We start from the raw sequence: 13,119 nt of genomic DNA on the forward strand, positions 1-13,119 counted from the left end.
TCATGTCCGTTAAGGCTATCATGCAATCTAAATACTATCTACCCAGACATCAAGTGTAGTGATTGACTGGATGGGCAGGCCACATATCTCATTCCTTAATTTTTTATGTTCCTGCTTTCACTCCAACCCAGTTGACAGCGCTGGGAAGCCTGATTCGGGTAGCCATGCGCTTTAAGAAACTGGTGAATTGAATAGATAGTAACGAATAATCTCTTGAAATTAACTAGTTTTATATTGAGTTTAAATCACATTGCATGTTTGAAAATAAACATAGCACACGCGTCCTTAATGCTATATGATGCATTTCAATCATTCTATTAATTCCATCATAGTATTTATTCCTTTAATTTGTAAATGTAGGTGCTGGTATTTTCTTGGCTACTATTTTCTGCAGGTGGGCGCCTAACAGTGGCTGGCCTTTGGATTTCACTGCGATAAACCCTGGGATTCCATGATTTACTTTTACTGTATGATGCCTGGCTGATAAAAAAATGCAAAAACTTGATGCAAATATTAAATGACTGACTACTCAATTAATTAATCAAAATGTTGTAATTTCATATTCATCTTAGCATGTTAATATTGTGTTTCAATTGCTTCGCAGGGCTTTCTCCTATTTCCTTTATACACGTAGCACAAGGCTGAAAGTAAAACAATGTTTTATGCAGTGGCAAATACAATAGAAATAATTGCAGGTAACTTGTAGTATCCTCTGTTGATCAGGGTGTGTATTACCTTTGCCTTTTTTTACAACATATGAGGCCTGCGTGATAGATAGAAATGTGCGCTAGTCATGTGACTGCATATTACTACCATGGCCTCCAGTTTTGAGATTTGTGACAATACCGCAATTAATGATGAAAAGTCCGTGACAGGGTACCACCATCCATCAGGTGATGTTAACAGAGTGTACCACAAGGTGTGGGGCAGGCATATTATAGTCAGAATACCGCCTTCCACCGTGCCCTAAATATCCTTTACTAAAAAATATCGCCTCTTTGGAGTTAAAAATAGAAAATCTACCAGTTGGGTGACATTCTTTGTAAATGATACATAGGACAAAATATTTATGCCAGGCGAAGTTCTGGCACACAACCATCACACGTCACTTGATGCTAACTCAGGATTTAACAGGGAAATTGAAATACACCTATGGCATATAGTCCTAAATATGTATGAGTTATGATAAAAATGTATTGTTCAAACTATAAATCGAGGACTTGCACAGCAATAATTCAACCTTTATATTCAAAATAAACTTTTGTAGCGTGCGAGCAGGGTTGGACGCTGTCTGTACCTGCCAGCGAAAATTGAGAACTAATACACAGCTCCTCCCTTTGGAAGGAGGCACCCTGTTGCACAGCTTTGTAATTCAGACGTCGCAGTCTTTCTGATTAGTCATCAAAATTAATTCTTCCTCATTTTGGGGTTCCAAAAAGTATTTAATTTTTCATCAAGGTTTCCATAAAGTATAAATTTCTGATTGTATGTCCAACATTAACATAATCCAATCTCATTCCTTCCCCAATGCATTTCGGGCTAATAAAAAAGCCCTTCCTCAGGGGACAACTCTACAAAAAAAGGAACAAATCAACATATCACTGTGTGTAGCGAAAAATTATTGTGCATACATTGTTCGACATCACTACATATGCACCCATGATGTCAAGTTAATCAGAAAGTGCCTGAATGTCCGTGTGGAAGTTAAAGAACCATGCGTGTGTCATTATGTAAAAAAGCCTAATCCGCGGTGGCTCAGAACCCGATGTGCTTGTGAAGATCAATCCAGTAAATCAGCAAAATGCGTGTTCAAACAACCTGATACCACGGTCACCGAATGGTGTGTTTAGAAAAAAGATCCGAACATTTTAGAGTGCATTAACGTGAGCGGCATACTCACGGACTGTTTATATGAGCTGTGACGCTGTCTCTGCAACAGAACAGCGCGTGTTAAAAAATGTAGCGTTAAAGCAATCAGCTCATTTGTGCAGAATAGCGTGGTCTCGTGCAACGAGTACTTACTAGGTGATGTAGTTAGAAGCGCGCATAGCCGTTGGTGTGTCAGGAACCCCGGAGACGTTCTCCCTGGGTGCTGTTTTTACTGGCTCGTGAGTACATGCAGAAAGTAAAAACGGACTACGACACAAAACTAAACAAAAACGCGGCGGCCATATTGAGTGAGTGAAGTATTAAGCATGTGAATCAGATATGTAAACATCAAAAGTGTGGTTGTTTCTAATGGAATTCAGGTACATTCAGCGGAATTATAATACAAGAAATTTTTTTTTGAACATTGCAGGTTACAAATAACACAAAAATTCCATTCGATCATTAAGGCCGTGTGGCTGCATCGATGCCATATAGCGAATCCAAATGTTTTCTCTTTTGAGCAATGTCTGTTTGTTGTTATGAGTGGGGATAATCTGTTCAAGGATGACAAATTTCAGTTGAGCTACAGAGTGTTTCTGTTCAACAAAATGTGCAGCCACAGTAGATTACAAATTTCCTGTTCTTATGTTGCTTTTATGCTCAAGTAGACGAATCCTGATCTTCCTCTCCGTGTGTCCGATATAACACTTGCCACATGGGCACTTGAGCATATAGATTAAATTGGCTGAATTACAGGTGGCATTCACTCTCAATTTCACAGGGTGACCCTTCATTGGGTGACTGATGGTGTTCCCTGGGATACAATTATTGCAATTACTGCAATTGTAACAAGGACGTAGGCCTCTGTAAGTAGTGGATTCACTTTCTTTTGTGGTTTTTTTTTAGAATTTCCTTCAAATTGCGACCCCTGGTGTATGCAAACATAGGTGGTTGATCAAAAATACCTCTGAAATCCGGTTCGAAGTTCAATAGTGCCCAATGTTTGCGGATGATGTTCTTGTAACAGTTGCTCAGAATGCTGTATTTGGAGACCACCACCATCCTGGTGTTTGCTGGTTTGACCGTGGGTTGTAGCAAATCTTCTCGTTTCATGTCTCCGACTCGGCTGACTGCTATGTCTAAGGTTTGTTGTGGGTACCCTCGATTCTTAAATCTTTCCACCATGTTGGTGACTTCTTGTTGACAAGTGTTTTCCGAGGATACTATTCTTTTCACACGCATCAGTTGGGATAAGGGTAAATTGCGTTTCAGCAAAAAAATGTATTGTTCTCATACTTCCTTGCCCTGTGATTTGTGTCTGTTTATTGGGACATTAAATGTGCATGTTAAAATGTAGTGAAAGTGGTTAAACCTTAGGGGCCTCATTTATGAAAAATGACGTATCGCTGTGTGAAAACAGCGATGCGTCACTTTTCACTGCGCACTCCTTGCGACACCAATGATGCGTCATATTTAATGTATGACGCATCATGTCGCAAGGACTTACAGATACGTCAGTATTTCTGACGCATCTGTAAGCGCAAAAGTGACGCATTGCTGGTGTGTGTCACAAAAGTGACGCAACTCCAGCAATGCGTCCTTTCACATGGGGAAAGCCCCATGTGAAAGGGCTTGCGGCAGTCTTACACCTGCTGTGAGGCAGGCGCAAGATTTTGACGCAACAGCATCCTAAAAGTGATTTCACTGCGTCACTATTACGAGGCTTTTTGCGGGGGAACGCCCCCTCTGCATACATTATACCTGACGCAGGTATAATGTGGCACAGGGGTTTAAAAAGTGACGCATCTACCTAGATGCGTCACTTTTTAAATATGGCGCAACAGGGCGCATTTTGTACGCCGCTGGTGCGTTACAAAAAGTGACGCACCAGCGGTGCAAAACTGACGCAAGGCCTCATAAATAAGGGCCTAGGTGTCTGTACCAATGTGCATTCTATAGTGTTTTGTTCTATACGTAATCTACCTCAAATGTTCAATCTGTTTCTAAAATGTTACTCGGTGGTGCAGAAAGAAACAATCTTTGTTGCTTTTCCAACACAAAAAGAGAGGACTGCTACTGAAGTCTGGCTGGAGTCTGCATGAACTGATCGTATTATTTACATGAAGTGGTAGTTTGTTTGTGTATGCACCATCGCCCATTTCTGGGAATGCTGGATGCTAAATGTCAATGGTTCTCAGAAGTCCAGATGAGACCGTCTTGTGTTCAGTAGTCCATACACGTCTGCTGCAAAACCCTTGCCAAAAGAGCGCGTGGTGTTTCTGAAGACCAGACCATATGTGCTCCTCAGATACCAAGTTCACAATCGTTTTGACAACCTTTTTTCACATCCCCATCAATCATGTGGTAGTACAAGGCTGGCCAGAGAAAAAATCAATCCCCCAGCTGCAGCCCAGCAACAAACTCTGATTTATTGGATGTAAGTGCTAGTAATGACTTATCAGTCAGGGTGAAAGAAGTCTATTACCCTCAGACCATATATCAAGTGGGTTTCATTTCAGTTATATACAGCATGTCAGCATAGCCTGGACACTACATTCACTCCAGGGTTAATAAAACTTTGTAGTGAGCAAGTATGACAAACCAGGTCTTCATTGTAGCGTACAATATCACAATTTACTAACCAATTCCCAAATCTATCTTTCAGAGTAAAACTTGAAGAGGTCAAAATAAGAATTTTGAAAAAGATTGGAAAGAACAGAATTCAAAAATGTAATTTTCTTTTGCCTTCAGCAGTCCTTCACTTCATCTCGCCTTCATCCCAAGACATCCAACTCAGCGGTGTGCCTGGACCAGCACACTCAAATGAGGCAAAGTGATGCTCTCGCACGTAGGTCATGAAACGTGCACTTACACGTGTAGGTAGGTGTACCTACAGAACGACAGATATCGAAACATCTTATTTCCTAATAAAAACAAAAAAAACCCGCATAATTGAATGGCACAATCAAAATTCTGATTTTTTTTTAATTGAAAATAATTTCTGCTTTTTAAGTAAAGGGTAGATAATTCTGTATTGTAATATGCACTATATCTTTTGTTGATTATATTCTTGACTTCTCAAAGCCAATAATAATCCGAAAAGCATGCATGGCAGAGGATTTGGCATTATGGCCACAGTATCAGACTTTGGAACTGGAGAACAAGATTCGAGTCTTGGCGTCAACTCAGCATCCTGTGATTCTGGGCATATCAATTACTCTACCTGTGCCTATAAAAATGTTCATGACTTTGTGCAATGCAGCTGTTGTGCATGTAAAGCGCTACAATACCCTCAAAGGTGGTCCAAGGCTGGGTAATGGCAGTCTTGAAAGTGGGTCTGTAGTGCGGAGCAACACGGAATTGGTGACTATCTCCATCAAGACATTACAATTGAAAAAGGCAGCCCACTGGAGGGCTCGTAATGTTTGAACTGAATTGTGAAAACCACACATACGATCATGCACTGTAAAATATTGTCATGTTGATGCCCTCTAGAGGGCTGAGAATGGTTAAAGATCTGCACTTGTGGGGACTCACAATCAGTTTCTTTTTTGCCAGGGCTCACCTCGCAAGAAGTTCCAAGATGGAACGAAACGCATCAGGATTACCCAGAATTGCTCGAATAAATGCTTTGAAAACACTGAGTTGCGTGTGCGGCTCATCGTTTCCTTGAAGGGGGAAAAAGTGCTGTAATATATATATATATATATATATATATATATATATATATATATATATATCATGCGGCAGACTCATTGTCATTAAAAAAGAGTTGCACTTAACTGGTCCGTGTCCGAGGTTTCTGTGCAGCGCTGCGAGCAGGCGAGAGGCTGCCAGTGAAACGCGGTAAGCGGTGATACATATATATATATATATTCACAGACATAAACACACACAAAAGAAAATACATGTCACTTCACATGGCAAGTGCGCATGCTTGGAAAGTCTCAGCAACCAAGTGCAAAAGCTACAGACAATGTCACTTCTTTCATATTTTTGTCCCTGGATGAGGCAAATGGTTTATCTTTAATTTGTGTGCTCTTTTCCTTTAAAGATTTGCTTTACTCTGTTAAAGAAGCCAGAAAGGGGACAGCACCATATTTTGTGAATGGAATGAGATTAGTGTAATCTGCCCAAGGCCCAGATTTAGACATGTGAGCAAGAAACTGGGTGAATGTTAGAGCAGAGGGGCGAGGGCGGGAGGGTGGAAGGTGGGCTTCTGATGTCCAGCGGCAGAACAAGTCCTGGCAGCAGCTGCTGGGCTGCCATTAGTATCTGTATCAATGCACTAAACTGCCCAGATCAAGCTCCCAGCATGCACTGAGGCTCACCAACGATTAATCAGCCCTGACACCCAAAGAGGACCGCTTAGCTAGTTCAGCAGGAAGGTCACTATCAGGGCAGGGCTGAACAGGCTGCTCTGGTGTCTGTGTCTTCCACATCTTTCACAGAGTGTAGACAAAGGTGTATCCGCCAATCAAAAAGATACCTGCATGCTGGGCCGGCTTTAGGGCAGTGCGACTCGTGCTGCCGCACTGGGCACTGACCTGTGGAGGGGGCACTGCAATCTCAGGGGGCACTGGGTTTACCAAAATATTATGATAGGAGCGATGAGGGGCACTTTTGCAGGTGGTAGGAGGAGGCGGTCATGTGATATGGGGGCGCCAAAAGTGATTGTCGCACCGGGCGCCACCAGCGTTAAAGCCGGCCCTGCCTGCATGGAAAGAAAATCATTTACGGACTGGCGAGCTGGCGGCCTTCACGTTGTAGGTTTCTGTGGATCCTAAAGAATCTAACTCATTCTACCATTGGCTGATTGGAAAAAGCTAAATGAATTGTCATCAGGCTAATCACTGGCAATATTTTGGCTGCTTTTGCCATGGGGGGGGGGGAAGAGGTGTGGCGCCACGGCTAGGGCGACTGACTCCGGAATCTGGGGATCACGGTTCGATCCCCGGCACCGACGGCAGGTTAGCCCAGCACCATGTGACTCTGGGCAATAGCTTGCTTAATCTTTCCAACGGAGCCCAGCGCCTAGAGACCCTTATGCTTGTGCTTTACAAATGTGAATTATTATTATTATTATTATTATTATTATTGTGTGGTCTATATTAGCATATGTGCTGAAAACTATTTTATGGTGGGAGTGAGCCACACAACAATAATGATGCCAATGCATTCATGACAGCTTCATATCTAGCATCTTGCAGATGGATTTCTAGTTCCATTATGAAGGCCATCACTTACAATATTGTGTACAAATAACATCATGATTACACCACAGCTTCAAAGCCTGATAAGTACTAGCCCAAGGAGTGTGGAAAATCCAAGATAAGGCTGCTGACCACAGGCACTTTTTGACACACTTGTATGGTGGGGTAATTGCCTACTGTAAGTGGCCACTGGCCGCGGCTACTAGAAATCTATTTCATGGTGAGCTATTGGTTAAGTAATTGACAACATAAGCATGGACTGGCCTTGCAGTGTAATATACTCTTTATAGACAAGTCTAATATGGTAGTACAAAGCCTTTTATGCATTACCTACTAGACATATACATGCAATAAACAACGACTTCAGCCTATGTTTGCCATAGGCTGTCTTTTCTGCACTAGTATGAAATTTATTTTGATTTGTACAGTAAATATTGAATGGGAAACTCAGTGAAATGCTGCGCTGGTAATATTCACAGCACAGAGTTCCAGGAATGCAAACGACATTCTCTAATAGACAAAAATAGATGAGCCCATAAGCTGTGACCACAAATCCGCTGGAGTTCTGGTTTGTTATGAAGGAGGTATTGTGGAGATGATATGGCATTATCACTACTCAGAGATTTGCTTTCACTAAGTCAGCGACAATAGCATTGGCAAAGCCAATAGGTCTAGCACCGGCTACTGCCTTCTTCACTTTGTGAATGATAGTTTTTTCATGATTTACTGGTCTATTAACTTGGGTTTGTACCAAAATGGTGCATCTAAATGAGGTTGACATAACAAGTAGAAATATTTATATTCTCTTCAAAACCTCCCTGTTGCAATTCAATTTTGTGGCAACATTTAAGTTACACTTTTGTAGTAAATTTACAATTGTATTTTATGAATAGCCAAAAAGGAGTACACTGAATTAAACGTGTAAATTACTCAAAAGTGTAAGTTACCTTTGACTTACACTTTTGACTGCCTCTAGCTGAAATTAATTTTCGAAAAGGTAGGATAACTGTCAGACTTGGTATCTTTGTCTTTTTTTCCTCTGACTTTTTGCCTCTACGTTCTGTATTTGTGATGTTGTGCTGGAGTTCATTTTTGCTGGCTTAGATGCTTTGGGCACTTTGCCACCGCTGATCACTGTCAAAATGCAATTGTTCCCTGTGGAAATTGAGATTACAATTGGTTCTCCCTGATTGGCATATTTGATTTACTGGTAAGTCCCTAGTAAATTGCACTGAAGTGTGCCAGGGCCTGTAAATCAAATGGTGGTAGTGGGTCTGCAGCACTGACTGTGCCACCCACATGGGTAGCCCTGAAAAGGTATCTCAGACTTGCCACTGCAGTGGTGGTGCGCAGTTATTAACTGCTGGGTCGACTTAGCAAGTGCACCCACTTGCCAGGCCCTAACCTTCCCTTTTCTTACAAGTAAGGCAACCTTGTGGTAGGCCCAAAGTAACCCCCTGGGCAGAGTGCGGTGTATGTCAAAGGTAGGACATGTACTGGTGTGTGTGACAAGTCCTGATAGTGAAATACTGCCAATTTTGTTTTTTTTACTATTGAATGCGTATCTTGCCCCATAGTATAGAATCGGAAATGCTTTGTAGCATCTAACAAGTATTACTTCCCATTGAAACAAGATAGAGAAATGAGGTTTAGACTCTCTGAACTCAAAATTTAATAACACATCTTTTCGTAAAGATGGTTTTTAAATTCTGTGTTTGAAAATGTCACGTTTGGAAAGTAGGCATTTTCTTGTTTTACCATTCTGTGTGCCTTTGCCTGTTTGTGTATTGACTGCCTGGTTTTGGAGTGAGAGTGGCTGGGGATGTGCATTCACTGTAGACAGCCACTGGGGGGTTGAGGTGTGCCTGGCCCTTCTTGGATGACTCAGACCGGAGCTGAATGGGGCTTGGATGCATTTAGAGTAGTGGGAGGAGATTTCTTTGCACCTGAATAGGGCCTGTCTCCCTTGCACAATGCTGCCCCCACCCCCATGGTCATACTGCACCAGTGGGGACAGAACTGGTTTGGACTGGACTCAGAGAACAAAGACATTTTCGGGTATAAGTATTAGACCTAAAACCACAGAGAATTAGACCCTTTCTGGAATCAAGAGGAACCTTTGCCAAGGAGAAGAGCTGGAGGAACTGGACGAGGAGTACTGCCCCTTTGCTGTGTGGTGTTTGGCGTTGGCCTGCAGTAGTTGTTCTAGCCCAGGAAAGGACAAAGACTTTGCTGTGTGCTGTGTCCCCCTGCTTGAGTAAGATCTCCATGGGCTTGAGTAGAGATTGCCTCTTGTTCTGAAGTCTCAGGGACACACAGACTTCACTCCCAGCTCCCCTGAACTTCCTTGCTGGGAGTTCTGATATGGCAAGAGGTACCTGTGACTGTGTTGAGCCACTGTAGGTTGTTCCTGTTGTTGGGAGCTGGAAAATCAACACAACTACAAGAAAATTGATGCATCGCTTTTTTTTGTGGCTGTTTTTCCGATGCAGCACCGCTGTCTGAGAATAATGTTCATGCATCGCCGCGCTGCAACCGAAACCGGCTCAGCTTCTGTCGCCAAAACCAACGCATCGAGGCATCGCGGCTGCAGAATCCGGCGCAGCACCACTTGAGGCTGCCACATAGATCGCTGACACATCCTAGCTTTCTACGCATTGTACCTGTGCGGCAAGTTTTCCCGACGCATCATTAGCGGACCAGAACCATCTTGGAATCCACATATCTCTTCCCCCTACAGACCGGATTCGACGCATCACTTCTGCGTGCAGCAGAACTGTTGCATCGCCTCCACATGGTCTCAGGAACTGACACTTCTCTTTGTTTTTCGACACTTGCTATCTCTGCGGCTGTTTAGCCTTGCGCATTTTGTCACAACAACAGGTACTTTGAGAGAAATCATGCATCCATAGTTTTCTATGGACCAAATTGTTTGAAACCTTTTTAAAGTCATATTCTTATTACATATATGTTGGATTGTTGTCGTTTTGGTCTTGTTGAGCTTAGATAAAGATACTTTATTTTTCTAAACAGGTGTGGTGTCATCACTGTATTAATGCGTGTTTTGAGTACAAATACTTTACACATTGCCTTTGGGATTAGTCTGTCTGCTCGTACCAAGCTACCCTCGGGGTGAGTAGGGGTTATGTAAAGTGCCTATCCCCTCACTCTGACTACAAGCAAGGGTTTCTTTCTATTTGGACAAAGATATCTACCTATGCCAACTAGAGACCCCCATTTCTAACAATAACTATCATACACTACGACCTGTAAAAAAAAGTATGTTTCGATAGACACAACTGTAAACTATGGATACAATTCTTCGTTCTTTAAGGATTATGTAGCAATTAATGTTCACCACATAGGCCCTCCAACCACAAGATATAAGCTGCTGTTTGGAATCTCTCTAAGCAGGATGTATCCAAGGAACAAACTCTCCATGTTGGAAAGCCCACACTGTGATCAATATTTGTGTGGGGGAAACAATTGCTTGGGACTCTTTTTTGGTGGTATCTGCAGATCTGACATTGCATTTCTGGATTTAAATTGTGTGTTTTTATTTGGAAAATCTTCATAACTCTTTCATCTTACCAGAGATAGAATACCAGGGGCCATATTTATGAAGATGAGATGCAGCGCAAATCAGCAAGACAACTTGCTGCACTGTGTCACGTGGGGAGGGCAGGAAGGCGCCATATCTACTAAGATATGGCACATGGGACATTCGAGCTCTCTCTCTCTCTCTGTGCAGGTGCACATAGTGCACCCGAACGCCAATGCAGTCATCCTTGCATCGTGGTGTAAGGGTGCCTGCATTGCAAGAGATCTTCTTTCTGCACAAACACAATCATTCATTTTTTATCTCTTTCTATGTATGTGGTAGAAATCAGCACATTTAGAAAGAGGGTAAAAAATGAGAAGAAATAAAGTTATTCCTTCTCCTACCCAATGAAGGCATAACTTTTTGATGCATTCCCAGGTTTACTACTGGTAGTAAATTTGGGAACGCAAAAAAATCTATGGGTGGCTGCGGGGGCAACATCCACACTCCACCCATGGAACGCTCTCCAGGGCAAAGTCATTCAAGGCAGAGTCTTGCACTGAGTTGCGTTAGTCCAGATTTACTGTGCAATGCAGAGCCACGGAAGGTGGCACTGCATGGCATGGTCAATCTCATTTAAGGCTCGCATTGCCCTTGCATTACCATGCGTGATACCAGGGCAACACAATCTTTCAATAAATATGGCCCCAGATCTAATTTTATGCATCTTTGGTATTCTGTTCTCTGGCAGGGCTGGCACACTTCTGGTCACCTAGCCCCAAGGCTGGCACTCTTGCGCCACAATGCAAGGGTGCCGGCGTTGTAGTCAGAATAGTTTCTGTGCAGGAAGATATCATTCTCTGCACAAAAACTATCCTGGGAGACTTATTCCTCTTTTTATGTGTGCTGCAGAATGCAGCAAACATGCGAAGAGGAAGAAACAAGGAGAAATAAAGCCATTTCTCCTCGCTGCACCCGCCTCGGGAAGGCCCACCATTCTGCATTCGAACATCCATATCTACTGACTTTAGTAAATGTGGGTTTGCATCAGAATACAAGGGCGGATGCACAGGAATGGCCTTTTCCCATCCATTTAAAGCTTTGTGCTGCTTTATATTACCTTTTCTTTTTTTTTTAAATGTACTCAAATCAGACTTTGCATGTAAATACCAAAATTAATTTTGCATCAATGCTGCATAAGGCTGCAAATCGGACTTTGCCAGGAAAAACCTTAGTAAATCTGGGACTAAGTTTAATGGATTCTGCTGAGTTGTGTTTACTTCAAGCGTCCTTTTGACACCTTAATGTTTGGAAATGTGGAATCAAGTTCAAATGAAAGATTTTGCTCAAACACATTTAGTCATAACAAAAGGTATAATTCTGATCTTTGAATGCAAGAATTCCAACAACAAAGAAATACTAGTCACAAATAGTGTTTACAAATGAAACCTATAACTAAGAAAGTCAGTTCTTCATTCGTTTCACTTTCAACATGTATGTATATTTTTACACCTGTTCAAAGAAGTAATATACGCTATTCCAGTTTAAACTTGGTCAGCAACCTCTGGTCTAATGCAGCCGCGGTCGGCAGTAGGAGTTCCTGCAGGGCGGTGACGTGGGGAGGAGGAGGGGCAGGGTGGGGGGTAGTAATGTATGGATTACGGAGGTTAACAGGTAAGCAAACATATGTTACGGAGGTTAACAGGTTAGTAAACATATGTTTATTTACCTGTTAACCTCCGTAATCCATACATTACTACCCCCCACCCTGCCCCTCCCCCTCCTCACGTCACCGTCCTGCAGGAACTCCTACTGCCGACCGCGGCTGTTCTAATGTCTCCTTTAATTGTCACGTTCAAACAGATGCAGCCTCTCAACCCGTTGCTAGTACCTGATAGTCATATTGTGAAAATAAGGAGTATGAAAAATAGTTCTCTTTCTACAGCCATCACATAGTGGGAACAGTCCCCTATATGATATATTTCTGCATTCAATATGTATTCAGAGGAAGCAGGGTCATATGCTATCTAACAATATTGCGATTTACAGAACATGTGCATGTGTGTTTCTGGTTGTGTACTCGCCCACCATAACATTACTTGTAGCTATGTTGATCTCAATGCAGGGTCTTATGTAATATAGCTTTTAGAAATTGCGCAGACGTGGCCTGTACAGGTAAGAGTGGAGGGGCTGGGGGGAGTCGAGAGACGACGACAAGAGAAACTTAGATTAAAAAAACGTACCTATCGCTTGCCGCAACGCCAAGTTGGCGATGTGGCGAGAGCAAGATTTGTGGTTTTCAGTTTTTCTATTTAAATTTTCCTCATTTCCGTTTGTCGACTACCTCCCACCCTGACCCACCGCACTTACCTGTACGGGCTGTGCCTGGAATTGTGAAACAATTTTCAGCATTGTATCCTACTTTTAAAAGGCAATATGTCTTTTGTGTGTTCTACATGTCACCCAAATTAGAAAATAAAATGAATGCTCAATAAA

The sequence above is a fragment of the Lissotriton vulgaris genome, chromosome 3_2 (assembly GCF_964263255.1).
Source record: "Lissotriton vulgaris chromosome 3_2, aLisVul1.2, whole genome shotgun sequence".
Taxonomy (NCBI): Eukaryota; Metazoa; Chordata; class Amphibia; order Caudata; family Salamandridae; genus Lissotriton; species Lissotriton vulgaris.